Below are 15,176 nucleotides of genomic sequence, written 5' to 3'. Positions count from 1 at the left end.
AAGGAAAGGTCCAGAAGGAGCAGGCAGGCTCTTTGCTGGATGGTGAGCGGCCTCTGGGACCAGCGTGTGGGGGGCTGGGAGGGGCTCCCGGGGAGGCCAGCCAGGAAGGCCCTGAACCCGCTTCTCACCCCCATCGAGGGGCCTGCGCTTAATCTGGAGGAAGAGAGACCCATGAGGGTGGTGTGGGGGCCAGTGGAGATGCCTCCAGGCCAGGAAATGACTAGCGTGTCGGGAGGCAACCGGAAACGGCCTCACGTAGCCGGAGTGCTTGCGGTCGCGGTGTTGTGCAAAGTTTTGGAAGCCGGTGCGTCTCAAGAAGTACCCGGGTGTGCAGGGCCGCGGAACGAATCTTGGATCAGCCAGACCAGAGCCCCAACAGCACAGAGAAACCAGAGGCAAAGACCCGGAGCTTTTATTGAGAGTGCTTTCAGAGACCGCTACACAATCCAGGGTCCAGCGGCCGCTGGCTCTCGGGGGAGGGGCTGTGGAAGTGCAGAGATGCTCTGCAAGCGGAGCCCAGGAGGGTCCCTAGGAACTGGAAGCGTGGCTCAGCCAAGACGCACAATGAAAAGAAATGTGTGACCGTGAAAGAGACACTTTCAGAACCGCACGTTTGTCTTCGGTGTTCACGGAAACATGCCCATCAGCGGGGGTGGGCGCAGGGGGGTGGGGGAGGCCCGGCGGAACGCGGCGAAGGGCTCCGGGAACAGGATTTCTGCGCGCGGCGAAGACGCCAGCCTGGAAAGCCACGTGTGGACGCGTGCGTCCAACCGCCCCACGGATGGTTTCAGATCCTGCAGGGAAGAGAGAAAAAAAACATTCTGAACATTGCCAGAATGGTATTTGAGTAAACAGTGTGGACAGCTGCTCCTCGCTGTCGGAGCCAAAGAAATTCTGCTGTCGTCCAGGAGGAAAACGCGTTTGACGAGGGACCCATTAACCGGGGGCTGATCTATCCGGCAGGATTGGCGCCCTTCCAGGGGCACCCCGGGGGTCTGTGGACTCCACCTCGAGCACCCTTTTTTCAGCTGACTGTGGGTTCCCTGATTTGCGGGTTTTTCCCCCTTCCTAGAGAAAGTGTTAACTGTGCGTGGGAGGGGGAGGCGGGCTGCAGCCTGGCTTGAACGCCAGGTGGAGATGTGGGAGGTGCTGGGAGAGCCCGGTGCCCCTAGAAGCGGCAGGTAGGGGCGGCGGGGAGGCCCGAGGAGGCCATGCCAAGGCCTGTCCGGCCCAAAGGTCAGAGGCACACAAAGGATGCTGGAGTTCGCCCTCTCCCCCGGGAATGACCCGAGTGTGAGAGCCGAGCTGCTCCTCCAGCAAAGCGCCTGGGGATTAATTAGTTTAATTGGTCCCTGCTTTAGGCCAAATAGTCAGTGTCAAAAGAGAAAAGTAAAAGATACTTTCCCATTTGGGAAGACAAAAACGGCCCCTGGCAATGGCGGAGGGTGGCAATAACAACAAAAGCCTTTGCGGGAGTTGACTTGAATGGCCTGGGAAGGCGGCTGGACCCCAGCTCGGACCGCCTCGCATACCAAGCAGAGATGGGAGCCCTCTGGGAAAGGCCGGCCCAGGAACTTGCTCTGGCCAAGGCGCCACCCCCAGCCTAGGGCAGAAACATCTTGCGGGGGGGGGGGGGGGGAGTGGGGGGGGGAGTGGGGGGGTGGGGGAGTGGGGGGTGGGGGGGTGGGGGTGGGGTGCCCATTGAGCTCCTTATCAGGGTTTCTACCGCAGGCCGCCCACAACTCTCCCCAGCCTCATTTGCAAGAGGAAACCAGGTCCCCAGAGGACTGGCTGGTTATGGCTGCGCCTCGCTTCGCTTGGGCTGGTGGACTCCGATTTTCGTGCAGTAATTGTTGTGGGGCTGAGGAGCCTGGTGGGGAGAGGGGCTTGAAGCAGGTCCACGGCTATTAAGATGCGCAAGGACCTGTCTTATGTCTTAGAGGGTGGAGGTGTGGGGGTGGGGTGGGGGGGTGTGGGGGGTGTGGGGGGTGGGGGGTGGGGGGGTGTGGGGGGTGTGGGGGGTGGGGGGTGGGGGGTGGGCAGGGCCAGAGCCCACAGCCCAAGGTTAGGCTAGCTGTGTGACCTTGGACAAGTCGCTTGGCCCCTCTGGGCTCCTGTCCCCATCCCTCTTCTGTAGATCATGCATGTGCCCGTGTGCACTGTTAGGATGGTGAGCACAGACGCCAAGGGCAGCTCTTGCACGAGGACGGTTTGCAGTCCCAGGGGAGCTGGGACGAGTGAGGGAATCTCGGCTAAGGCTGAAGGAGTGGTCCCAGGTGCATTTTCCCAATTAAAGAAGGCTGAAAGAGTTGGTCGCGACTGATCACGCACGCACGCAAGACAATACGAGAGTCGGAAAGATTGTTTGGGGAACCAAACGTAATGACTTTAAAAATCACACTGGACCTTTTCTATTTATATTCTCTTACCCAAGCTGAGGCAGAAAATGTTTATCTGTGCTGTTTTATAAGAAATGGCCTCTGGCCAGATGAGACACGACATTGGTCCACAGAGCTCAGAAGACAAAGGGAGGAAGGGAGCTCCGTCAGGAGCATTCATTGTGTCCAGCTACCCCGGAGAGACCAGGGTGGCCACTGCTTGTTTTGTTTTGTTTTACAGCTTTTTAAAAAAAATTGTAAAATCTACTCTGTTGTTCTTGTTTAGTCTCTAAGTTGTGTCCAACACTTTGTGACCCCATGGACTATAGCTTGCCAGGCTTCCCTGCCCTTCACCATCTCCCAGAGTTTGCTCAAACTCATGTCCATTGAGTTGGTGATGCCATCCAATTATCTCATCTTCTGTTTTCCCCTTCTCTTTTTGCCTTCAGTCTTGCCTAGCATCAGGGTCTTTTCCAACGAGTCTGCTCTTTGCCTCAGGTGGCCAAAGTATTGGAGCTTCAGCTTCAGCACCAGTCCTTCCAATGTATATTCAGGGTTGGTTTCCTTTAGGATGGACTGGTTTGATCTCCTTGCTGTCCAAAGGACTCTCAAGAGTCTTCTCCAGGACCACAGCTCGAAAGTATCAATTCTTTGGCACTCAGCCTTCTTTATGGTCCAAGTCTCATATCTGTACATGACTAGTGGAAAAACTGTAGCTTTGACTATACAAACTTTTGTCGGCAAAGTGATGTCTCTGCCTCTTAATATGCTGTCTAGGTTTATCATAACTTCCCTTCCAAGGAGAGTGAAAAAGCTGGCTTAAAACTCAACATTCAAAAAACTAAGATCATGGCATCCGGTCCCATCACTTCATGGCAAATAGAAGGGGAAAAAGTGGAAACAGTGACAGATTTTATTTTCTTGGGCTCTAAAATCACTGCGGATGGTGATTGCAGCCATGAAATTAAAACATGCTTGCTCCTTGGAAAATCTACATAGCATATTATTTACTGTTTTAATAATCTTCAAGTGTATAGTCAAGTGGTGTTAAGTACATTTCACATCATTGTACAACCATCCCCACCATCCGTTTCTAGAACTCTTTGATCTTTCCCAACTGAAAAACCCTGTCCCCATGAAATAACCCCTTCCTCTCCCTGCTTCCCCCTGGCACCCACCCTAAATTCCTGTCTCTGTGAATTTGACTGCTCCGAGTACCTCATACATGTGGACTCATAGGCTCTTTGTCCTTTTTGTCTTACTTATTTCACTTAATGTTCTCAGCGTTTGGCCAGGTGATGGGATAAGTCAGATTTTCCGTCCTTTTTTTAAAAAGCTGTATGTCTTTCTTCACTTGTTTGGCGGCCTCGGGTCTCAGCCGCAGCTCGTGAGCTTAGTGGTTGTGGTGCTCGGGTTTAGCCGCTCTGTGGCACGGGGGATACTATTTCCCCAACCAGACACTGAACCTGAGCACACCTGCGTCCTCTGTTTTGCAACGTGGATCCTCAAGCACTGGACCATTAGGGCCGTCCTTTCTTCCTTCTTAAGGCTGGAGAATATGCCAAGAGGGCTTTCCAGGTGGCAGTAATGGTAAAGAACCTCCCCCTGCCAATACAGGAGACATAAGAGATTTGGGTTTGATTCTGGGGTCAAAAAGATCCCCTGGAGGAGGGCATGGCAGCCCACTCCAGTATTTTTGTCTGGCGATATTCCAAGAGGCCTTTGGTTTTATTCTGTGGTGTGATGGTGGTGAGGGATACAAAGAGAGAAAGAGGGGTTGGCCCAGATCCAGTGGCCAGAAGGGAGGTGGCCGTGGGCTCTTCTGGGGGCGGGATGAAGTTGCTGAGGTTGACTCTCTGTGGGAGGATTGGGGGAGATTTCATCCTCTTAGTAGCTTAAACGGAATACCTTAGGGCCAGATCGCAGGTGAGGCACTGGGACTACATGCAAAATTTCAGGAAGCATCCTCAATATCAGTGACCCAGATAAATCACATTTCACTGCAGTATTTAACAAAATCGGAGTAATCAAAAAAAAAATCTGTGATGAACAAAATACCAAAATTTAAAGTGAAGACAGGATTAGTCTGGTTCTGTCTCACTCAGGCTCTCACAAGGACTGGCCCAGCAAAGATCTTGTCTTTATTTTAAATTTTGGTATTTTGTTCATCACAGATTTTTTTCCATTATTTTTGTCTAAGTTATGGTCAGATATACATAACACAAAACTCATCATTTGCAGCCATATTGAGGTGTACAATTCAATGGTATTAAGTACATTCAACTGCGTGCGTTCTCAGTTGCTCGGTCCTGTTCAACTCTGTGACCCCATGGACTGTAGCCCACTAGGCTTCTCTGTCCATGGAATTTTCCAGGCAAGAATACTGGAGTTGGGTAGTCATTTCCTCCTCCAGGCAGTCTTCCTGACTCAGGGATCGAACCTGCATCTCCTATGTCTCCTGCATTGGCAGGCGGGTTCTTTATCTTTGAGCCACGTGGGAAGCCCGTTAAATACATTCACATTGTTGTGTAACTATCACCACCATCCATCCCCAGAAATTTCTTATCTTCCCCAACTGAAGCTCTGTCCCCATTAAACACAAACTCCCCTTTCTCCCTCGCCCAGCTTATTGGAAGCTACCCTTCTACTATCTGTCTCTATGGATTTGACTACTCTAGGGAACTCTTGGAAGTACAATCAGAACTCTTTGTTCTTTTGTTATTGACATTTCACTCAGTGTATTGTCCTCAGGGTTCGTCTGTGTTGTAAGAGTACCAGAATTATCTTCCTTTTTAAGACTGAATAACATTTTGTTGTATGGATAGACCACATCTTGTTTATCCATTCATAGGTTGATGAACTTTGGGGTTTACTTCCACCCTTCAGCTATTGTGAATAGTGCTGCTATGGACATGGTTGTGCAAAGATTTTCTCCAGTCCCTGGCTTCAATTCTTTCAGAAGCACAATTCCTGGATTATATGGTAATTCTGCGTTTAGCTCTTTGAGGACAGGCAAAACTGTTTTCCAATGCACCAGGATTTTAGTTTCTCTACACCCTTCCAACACTTGTTCTTTTCATTAAAAAAAAAAAAAAAAAATTTAGCCAGCCTGGTGAGGTGGTATCTCATGGTGGTTTTGATTTGCATCTCCCCAGTGACTAATGATGCAGAACATCTCTTCATGTGCTTCTTGGCCATTTCTGTAACTCTGGAGTAATGTCCATTCAATTCCTTTGTCCATTTTTGAATTGGGCTGTTTTACTTTGTTGTTGTGATTGAACTGTCTCTTCATTACTTTTGACTTAAAAATTATTGCCTTAAATGTGACTAATCTCCATTGCTGAGGTTTTTGGTATTTCCTTGAATTCTGCATGAAGGGACCTCATTTGCCTCGCCCTAGTTCCAGACCTGGTTCTCTGGGGGGAGGAAAATTCCTGGAGGGGCGGGTGACAGCCAGGCTGGGAGAAGGTCAGACGAGGGGGAGTGGGATGGGGTGGGGGGCGGCTGGTGGGAAGGGCAAAGTGGAGGGCTGAGGAAGGCCTGACCCTTGGTCTTCTCAAGGCTGCCGTGTCACAGCCCCTGTCTTCGAACAGGAGCCCTTCACGAGTGGTCTATCATCGGAAAGGAGGAGGAAGGGTTGAGTTCGATGTTTGGGCCAGTGCCTGGGAGAGGTCACAGAACAGCTGCAAATGTGGTGTTGAGGATGGGGAAGGACAGGTGGCCAGGAGAGGTGGGTGCTCAGCCATGCCAGCCTCTTGGGGATGTGTGCCCAGCCACGTGGATCCTACAGGGATGGAGACCCCAGAGGCAGTGCAGACCCACCCTCCTCCCTTACCCTTTGACCTGCCAGGCAGTTGGGGCTGCATAGGAGGTCCACTCACCAAGCTCAAACAGACTGCTTCCCTCTTCTAAAGGACGGGTGCCCTTCCTGCATCCTGGGTAGCATGTGGTGTATCCATCACCAGCTGTGCATGTGTGTGCAGCTGAGTCCGACTCTATGGTGCCCTGCAGAGAGAAGCCCGCCAGGCTCCTCTGTCCACGGGATTCTCCAGGCAAGAATACGGGAGTGGGTTGCCATTATCTCCCGACCCAGGGATGGAACCCGCCTCTCCTGTGTCTCCTGCATTGGCAGGTGGGTTCTTTACCACTGAGCCACCTGGGACGCCTTATCCATCACCATGGCCAAGCCCAAAGGCAGTGGTGGTGATGCGTCGAGTCTCCAAGGAACTGAGAGAACCTCAGATTCTCACCAGAATTCAACCCACATCACAGCGTCGCTAGCATCAAACTGGGACCTGCTTGTTCTGACTTCTGGACAGCATCCTAAGAAGAGTGTTTATTAGGGTCATTAATAATAATCAGTTGGCCTTTATTCTCAAAGACAGAAGTGTTCCTTCTGGGAAGCCTAGCTGAAATGCCACATCCTAATTTGATAAAAACTATAAATATACACATCTGAGTTCAATGAATATGAAATAGAATAAATAAAAAGAAAAGCACACTGAGCTCTATCCTAATTAATTTTCTGAATTCAGAGATAAACAGAAAATACTAAATGCAGCCAGGTAAGAAGGAGACCTAGAGAGGAACAGCATACAAATGCCAGTAGTATTCTTTTCGCCAACAGTGCAAGCTGGAAGTCAGTGGGGCTAATAGCTTTAAAACAGAGAAAGAAATTGTTCATCTAGAATTCTATTTTCTGCAAAAATATCTTTCCAAAATGCAAGGCAAAATAAAGAGTTTTAAAGACCCTAGCAGACTGACATTACAGGAAATATTAAAGGAAGTTAATATTAAACGAAGCAGAAAGAAGATAATATTGGGTAGAAATCTGGATCTACAGAAAAAGAGGCAAGAGTATTAGAAGTGGCAAATATGTAGAGAAATGTAAAAAAAAAAATTAAAAACAAACAAAAGCTCATTTTAAGACTGATTATTCACAGTGATATTTGTGGCATTCTGGCAGTTCTTAGTTTTATTTAAAAACTTGAATTAATATATTTAAATTATAGATGTCATGTATACTCATTTCATTCAGATTCAAATAGAAACTCAATAACAATAAAATTTCAATCTATTCCCTGAAAGAAGTAATGTTTGATAATCAACCTCCTATACCTTTTGTATATTAAACATTGAAATATACAAACAAGTATGGAATATTAATTTTTACATGAAATATTAAACATTATTCTGCTAATTGCATTTAAAAACACTAAAAGAAAAATTTTCTTCAACTTTTAATTTCCTTAAAAAACAACTGACCATTTAAAACAAAATATCAACAATATACTCTGAAAAGTAAAATCTATGACCGCAGTAGTACATAGGACAGCGGAATTAAATGAAAGAATATTGTTGCAGGATACTTACATTATATGTGAAGTGGTACAACATTTGATGGTAGACTGTGATATGTACATTTAAATTCTGGAGCTACTTCTGAAAATTAGAACAAAGAGATTCGATTGATTAGAGAGAATCAATCTGTGGGGAAAATGGAAATTAAAAAAACATAATTAATTGCAAAGAAGAAAGGAAAAAACGAACAAAAGACAGATGGGACAAAGAAGAAACAAGTGGATACGGCTTCTCTGGTGGCTCCGTTGTTGAGAGTCCTCCTGCCAATGCAGAGAATACAAGTCGCATCCCTGGTCTGGGAAGATTCCATATGGGGCAGCTAAGCCCGTGTGCCACAGCTTCTGAAGCCCACGGACCCCGGAGGCCATGCTCTGCAACAGGAGAAGCCACAGCAATGAGAAGCTTGTGTTCGGCACCTAGAGAGTGGTCCCGCTTGCCACAACTGGAGAAAAGCCACCGAGCAATGCAGACCCAACACAGTCCAAAAAAAAAGTGGAAAGACGGTAGACCTACACCCAGTGATTCTGATAATTATATCAAACGTTTACATCTGCACATACTTTAGTAAAAGGCAGAGACTGTGACACGGGATGAAAGAGCAAGGCTCAACTATATGCTGCTTGAAAGTGAACACGTTAGCTGCTCAGTCGTGTCTGGCTCTTTGCAGCCCCATGGACTGGAGCCCGCCAGGCTCCTCTGTCCATGGAATTGTCCAGGCAAGAATTCTGGAGTAGGTAGCCATTTCCTTCTCCAGGGAAGCTTCTCGACCCAGGGATTGAACTCAGGTCTCCTGCATTTCAGGTAGATTCTTCACCATCTGAGTCACTAGGGAAGACCCCATATGCTGCTCATAGAAACCTATTTTAAATATACAAAAATCAATTGTATGTTCACATACTATCAAAAAAAGTTGGTAAGTGAAAATTTAAAATGCTGTGTTATAAATGAATTATATAAACGAAAAGCAAAAGAATGAGGGAATATTGAAAAGGCACCCGAGCCAGTCTGAAAGAGCTCCCAATGGCCAATGCTGTAACAATATTAGAAACAGAATAAACTATGACAGTATTGGATTATAGAGGAAAACAATGGAAGGGGAAAGACTAGCGATCTCCTCAAGAAAATTAGAGATATCAAGGGAATATTTCACGCAAAGATGGGCACGATAAAAGACCGAAATGGTATGGACCTAACAGAAGCAGAAGACATAGAGAATACACAGAAGAATTACACAAAAAAGATCTTAATGACCCAGATGACCTTGATGATGTGATCACTCACCTAGAACTGGACATCCTGGAGTGTGAAGTCAAGTGGACCTTAGGAAGCATCACTACAAGCAAAGCTAGTGGAAGTAATAGAATTTCAACTAAGCTATTTCAAATCCTAAAAGATGATGCTATCAAAGTGCTGCACTCAATATGACAGACAATTTGGAAAACTCAGCAGTGACCACAGGACTGGAAAAGGTCAGTTTTCATTCCAATCCCAAAGAAGGGCAATGTCAAAGAATGCTCAAACAACCACACAATTGCACTCATTTCATATGCTAGCAAGGTAATACTCAAAATCCTTCAAGCTAGGCTTCAACAGCACGTGAACTGAGAACTTCTGGATGTACAAGCTGGATTTAGAAGAAGCAGAGGAACCAGAGATCAAATTGCCAACATCCATTGGATCACCGAAAAAGCAAGAGACTGCCTGGATCGCAACAAACTGTGGAAAATTCTTAAAGAGATGGGGCTATCAGACCACCCTCCCTGTCTCCTGAGAAATCTGTATGCAGGTCAAGACGCAACAGTTAGAACCGGACATGAAACAATGGACTGGTTCAAACTGGAAAAGGAGTATGTCAAGGCTGTATATTGTCTCCCTGCTTATTTAACTTATATGCAGAATACATCATGTGAAATGCCACGCTGGATGAAGCACAAGCTGGAATCAAGATTGGCGGGAGAGATATCAGTAATCTCAGATATGCAGATGACACCACTCTTATGGCAAAAAGTGAAGAACTAAAGAGCCTCTTGATGAAAGTGAAAGAGGACAGTGAAAAAGCTGGCTTAAAACTCAAGATTCAAAAATGAAGATCATGGCATCCAGTCCCATCATTTCATGGCACATAGATGGGGAAACAATGGAAAGAGTGACAAACTTTATTTTTTTGGGCTCCAAAATCACTCTGCATATGGTGATTGCAGCCATGAAATTAAAAGACACTTACTCCTTGTAAGAAAAGTTATGACAAACCTAGACAGCATTTTAAAAAGTAGACATATTACTTTACTGATAAAGCTCCATATAGTCAAAGCTGTGATTTTTCCAGTAGTCATGTATGGATGTGAGATTTGGAGCATAAAGAAGGCTGAGTGCGAAAGAAATGATGCTTTCAAACTGTGGTGCTGGAGAAGACTCTTGAGAGTCCCTTGGACTGCAAGATCAAACCAGTCAGTCTTAAAGGAAATCAACCCTGAATATTCATTGGAAGGATTGATGCTGAAGCTGAAGCTCTAGTACTTTGGCCACCTGATGTGAAGAGCCAACTCATTGGAAAAGACCCTGATGCTGGGAAAGACTGAGGGCGGGAGGAGAAGGGGACGACAGAGGATGAGATGGTTGGATGGCATCACCAACTCAACAGACATGAGTTTGAGCAAACTCCGGGAGATGGTGATGGACTGGGAAGCCTGGTGTGCTACAGTCCATGAGTTCTCAAAGAGTCGGGTATGATTGAGTGACTGAACAACAACAAGTATTGGATTATAACCCAAATAATAAACTGAATATATTTTAGTCTGAACAAATATAAATTAATAATGTAATAGATAAATAAATGAAATTATATGAAAAGGAATATCACTGAAGTGAAATGAAAAGGAATGATACCTATTTATAGAAGAAGCCCAAATAATTCATGTAAAAAGGAATAAGGGGAAATAGAAAAATCCAAATAGAATTTCATGGATATCACGGAGGCAAAATTAGTGGGAGAAAGTTTAAGAAGAAACAGAACCTTTGCATTGCCTCAAAGTATCTCTCTGCTCTGTTACAAAAAGAAAAATAGTGGCTATACAGTGGAGGAACCTGACAGACACCATCTTTACAAAATGATGAAAGTTCCTGTCCCAATAAATAAGACACGGTAACATCGAGGACTCCCTGATATGGCACAGGTTACTCCTGCGGTATTTCTCTCGATGATGCAGAATCTCAAATCACTATGAGAAGGCATGACGCAACACAAATCAAGGAACGGTCCAGAAAACACCTGACCACTGCTCTTCAAGAGTGCCGAGTCCTGACCGACGGAAACACTGAACAACCGCACAGGCTGCAGGGGCCTAAGGACGCGCCAACTAGGGGCAGCGTGGGATCCTGAGCTGCACTCCAGAAGTGAAGAGCATTTGTGGAAAAGTGGTAAAATCCAAATAAAATTTGTAGGTTAGTTAATAGTATTTTACCAATGTTAATATCTCGGTTTTTAAATTAGTCCAGGACTTAGGGGTTATCATTAGAAAAGTGAGTAAAGGGTATACGTGTCTTCTGATATTCTGTGTCTAAAAAAGAATATATATATATTGTTTTTATGTATTATAAATGTATATATATTATATATGTATATGAATGTGTGTATGTATATAAATGTGTATATGTATATAAATGTGTATATGTATATAAATGTGTATATATGTACATGTGCATATAAAGAATGTATATATTTGCATATGTATATGAATATATAGATACATAAACTAAATCTCTTTGCTGTACTCCTGAAACTAACACAACATTGTAAATCAGCTGTATGTCAGTTGGCGAGAACAGCGTGGAAACATATACACTACCACACGAGAAGTAGATAGCCAGTGGGAATTCGCTGTATAATTCACAGAACTCAATCTGTGACTCTGTAACAACTTAGAGGGGTGGGAGGTGGGAGGGATGTTCGAGAGGGTGGGGCGGTACGTACACCTATGGCTGATTCAGGTTGATGCATGGCAGAAACCAACACAATATTGTAAATCAATTATCCTTAAATTTAAAAAATAAATAAATAAAACACCAAAAGTGCATGCACCTAAGTAAAGACTTTATATATTACAGGTCTAGCCATTGCTTGATTGTAACCTTGTGAGAAGCCTTGAGCCTGAACCACTCAGTTCATGGATTCCTGATGCTCAGAAGTTGTTAATAAATTTTGTTGTCTTAAGTCACTATGTTTTGGGTTACTTTTTAAAATGTAACAATAGATACCTACTACATAGCCAGTTTTAGGAAATCGTTAATATAAACAGAATAAACATGTGGTCAAGACTGCCAAAAATAATTCTACGTCAATAAAAAGTTGTTTGTTTTGAAAAAAAAAAAACAAAAAACCCTTAACAAACAATACAGTTTACGATAGCATAAAATACATGAATGCCTAGGGATAAATGTCACACAATATATACCAGACCTGCACCCTAAAAACTATAAAACACTGAAATTAAAAAGAAAAGTAAGAGAGAAACTAAAGATGGTATGAAGAAATAAAGAGCTATATCTTGTTCATGGATCCAAAGATTCGATATGGTTAGATATCAATTTTGCCATCAATAATCTATGGATTCAGTGCGAATCTCAATTATAATCACACTGGTCTTTTTGTGGCAATTGATAAGGCAGTTCTAAAATTTACATGGAAATTCAAGGAACATGAATAGCCAAATCAATTTTGAAAAAGAAGAAAGAAGGATTTATACCACTGAATTTTAAGACCGACTGTGAAGCAGCATGCTATTGGCGTAAGAACAAATATCTAGATCAGTGGAACAGAATAGAGAACCTAGAAAAAGACCAGCTTTGTATGGCCAATTGATTTTTTTAAAAATGGGTGTGGTGAATCTTAGGGAAAAGGAAAGTCTTTAAAACAAATATTGATACATAAAAACATAAACATACATAAAAACACAAACCTCAACCCGTACCTCACATCACACACAAAAGTAATTTTGAAATGGATCACAGACCCGAACATAAAAACCAAAAATATAAAACTTCTAGGAAATGGAGAGAGATGATTTGTGCCCTTGAGGCAGGCAAAGGGTTTTTAAATTCTTCGCATTTTCTCTCTATTTCTGGTGGCCCTGGGTTGCTGCTGTGGCACGGCTTCTTGTGCTGGCTTTTCTGGTTGTGGAGCACAGGTTCTGGGCTGCGGGCTACGTGTCTGCGGCACGTAGGTTTAGTTTGCCCCATAGCACCTGGAATCTTCTGGGTCCAGGGACTGAACCTGTGTCGTCTTTATCGGCAGTCGGATTCAGATCCACTGTACCACCCGGGAAGTACTCCGGCAAAGGGTTCTTAATAAGACCCGCACCGTCACAAAGCGCAAAATGATGAAAATGGATGCCAGCAAGATGAACATCCGGCTTTCAAATGACCCGTTAAGACAATGGACAGACAAACCAGTCTGGGAGAACAGATTTGCAGCTCACAATCTGATAAGGGACTTTAGCAGAATTTAATACGTGCACCAACAACGTAATTAAAATATTGGAATGAAAACTTTGAACAGATACTTCACACAAGAAGCTCTGCAGACAAGGGAGCCCTTGGCTGTTCCCTCTGCCTGAAGTGTCTGCTCCTCCATCCGTCTCACTAACTCCCTCTTCTCTTCAAGTCTTTGCTCAAACTTCGCCTTCTCAAAGAGGCCTCCCTTGACACTTCACTAAATATTACACTCTGCCCCGGCTCCTCCCCACCACACACATATTCCAAATCCCCTCTCTTTTCTTCTCGCTTTTTTTCCCTTGGCACGCCCATCACTTTCTAACACACTGTAAAATTTACTTACTTATGCTTATTCATTATCTCCGTCCCCTGTGAGAATGAGCAAGAACTCTGTGTGTTTTTCCACTGATGCATCCCGAGCGTCTACATGAGTGCCTGACATGCAGTAGGTGTTCAAAAAAAAAAAAAAAAAATCTCTCTTTTATACGTGAGTGAATGAATAAAAGGCTGCTTTTATGCTTCTGCTTTGTTTTTGATCTCCAGCAGTGTTACTTTGATATGTCAGGCATGAATTCATTTTCATTTATCCTGCTACAGACTCGCCATGCATCTTAAACGTAAGATTTCCATCCATCATCAGTTCTGGGAAATTCTTCGTCATTATATCTTCAGGAAGTTCACCTTTTAGTCCTGTCCTGTCTAGTTGCTTCTAGAACGTCGATTAGATAACGTTATGCTATTTATTTGATCCTCGTGTCTCTTAACGGCTTGCTTTTTTTTCTGACCTCCTTTTTTCTCTTTGCATCAGTAGGCAATTTCTTTCACTCGCACCTTTTATTTGACAAATTCTGTTTTCAGGAAACAGGTCTAATCTGCTGTTTTTCCAAATATGAAGGTTTTCATACCATCAGTAAGATTTTCACAGCCAATTCTGCTTGGTTCCTTTTCAAATTTATTTGGTCTTTCCCCCCTTCCCCCGAGAGTGCTTTATTAATTCCCCATTATTTTGGTTTCCAGTTTCAGTTCTTTGAAACATTTAATGCTGTTCTCTCACATCGTCCCACCTTCTTCCCCCACTGTGTCCAAAAGTTTGGTTTTCATCTCTGTGTCCCCTTTGCTGCCCTGCATGTAGGATCGTTGACACTATCTTTCTAGATTCCAATATATGTGTTAATGTACAATATTTGGTTTTCTGACTTCACTCTGTACCATAGGCTCTAGGTTCATCCACCTCATTGGAACTGACTCAAATGCGTTTCTTTTCAGATAGCCAGTGGGAGTTTGATATATGATGCGAGGAACACAAAGCCGGTGCTCTGTGACAACTCGAGCAAAGGATAGGAGCGGGGCTTGAGAAGCAGGGGGCCCACGTACGCCTGTGACGGATTCGCACTGCTATATGGCAGAGGCCATCACAATACTGTAAAGGAATTATCCTCCAATTAAATAAATTTTACAAACATTTAAAAGAAATGTTTATTTAAGTTCCTTAATTAGTAGTTGCATGTGTTTGATGAACTCGGGGTTCTGACTTGGGACTGTAAACACCTCGTTGGTAGGTTTATATTTGTGGGGTCCTTTGAGGCCAGGTTGTGGAGGAGGGGGATTTGCGTTTGCTTCCAGCAGGAGAACCTTATTGGAAATATCTTTAATTTTACAGTTTGGGGTTTTCTGGACCAAAACGTAGTGTAAATGTGACCCACAAACTTTTGTGAAATAAGAACACAGGAGACTGGTTTTCTCCACCTAGATTCCAGATGAAGATGGCGAGCTTGGTTGCCATCTCCTTTGCCAACTTTTTAGTCAGGAAGTCCTGCTTCCCTAAAGACCAATCCCCTCTCTCTGGCTAAGCCCAACAGAGGCTTCTTGCTCCTGCAAAGGTTTCAGGGAATCTGAGCAACTGTCCAGACAGCGGCCCCACATGGAGCAACTCAGTGACCTATGTTG

General features: G+C 44.4%; 1 long non-coding RNA gene across 1 annotated transcript in view; it reads right to left on the bottom strand.

Moving 5' to 3' along the window:
• Window positions 1-472: 472 nt before the first annotated feature.
• Window positions 473-15,176, bottom strand: part of LOC138095515 (uncharacterized) — a 38,762-nt gene continuing 24,058 nt past the window's right edge. The window contains exons 2-3 of the long non-coding RNA XR_011146312.1: window positions 7,752-7,820; window positions 473-794 (exon numbers count right to left, since the gene is read on the bottom strand). This is a non-coding gene — a long non-coding RNA (uncharacterized lncRNA). The remainder of the gene's footprint in view (window positions 795-7,751; window positions 7,821-15,176) is intronic.

The sequence above is a fragment of the Capricornis sumatraensis genome, chromosome 19 (assembly GCF_032405125.1).
Source record: "Capricornis sumatraensis isolate serow.1 chromosome 19, serow.2, whole genome shotgun sequence".
Taxonomy (NCBI): domain Eukaryota; kingdom Metazoa; phylum Chordata; class Mammalia; order Artiodactyla; family Bovidae; genus Capricornis; species Capricornis sumatraensis.
This window is presented reverse-complemented; position numbering and strand designations above follow the sequence as displayed.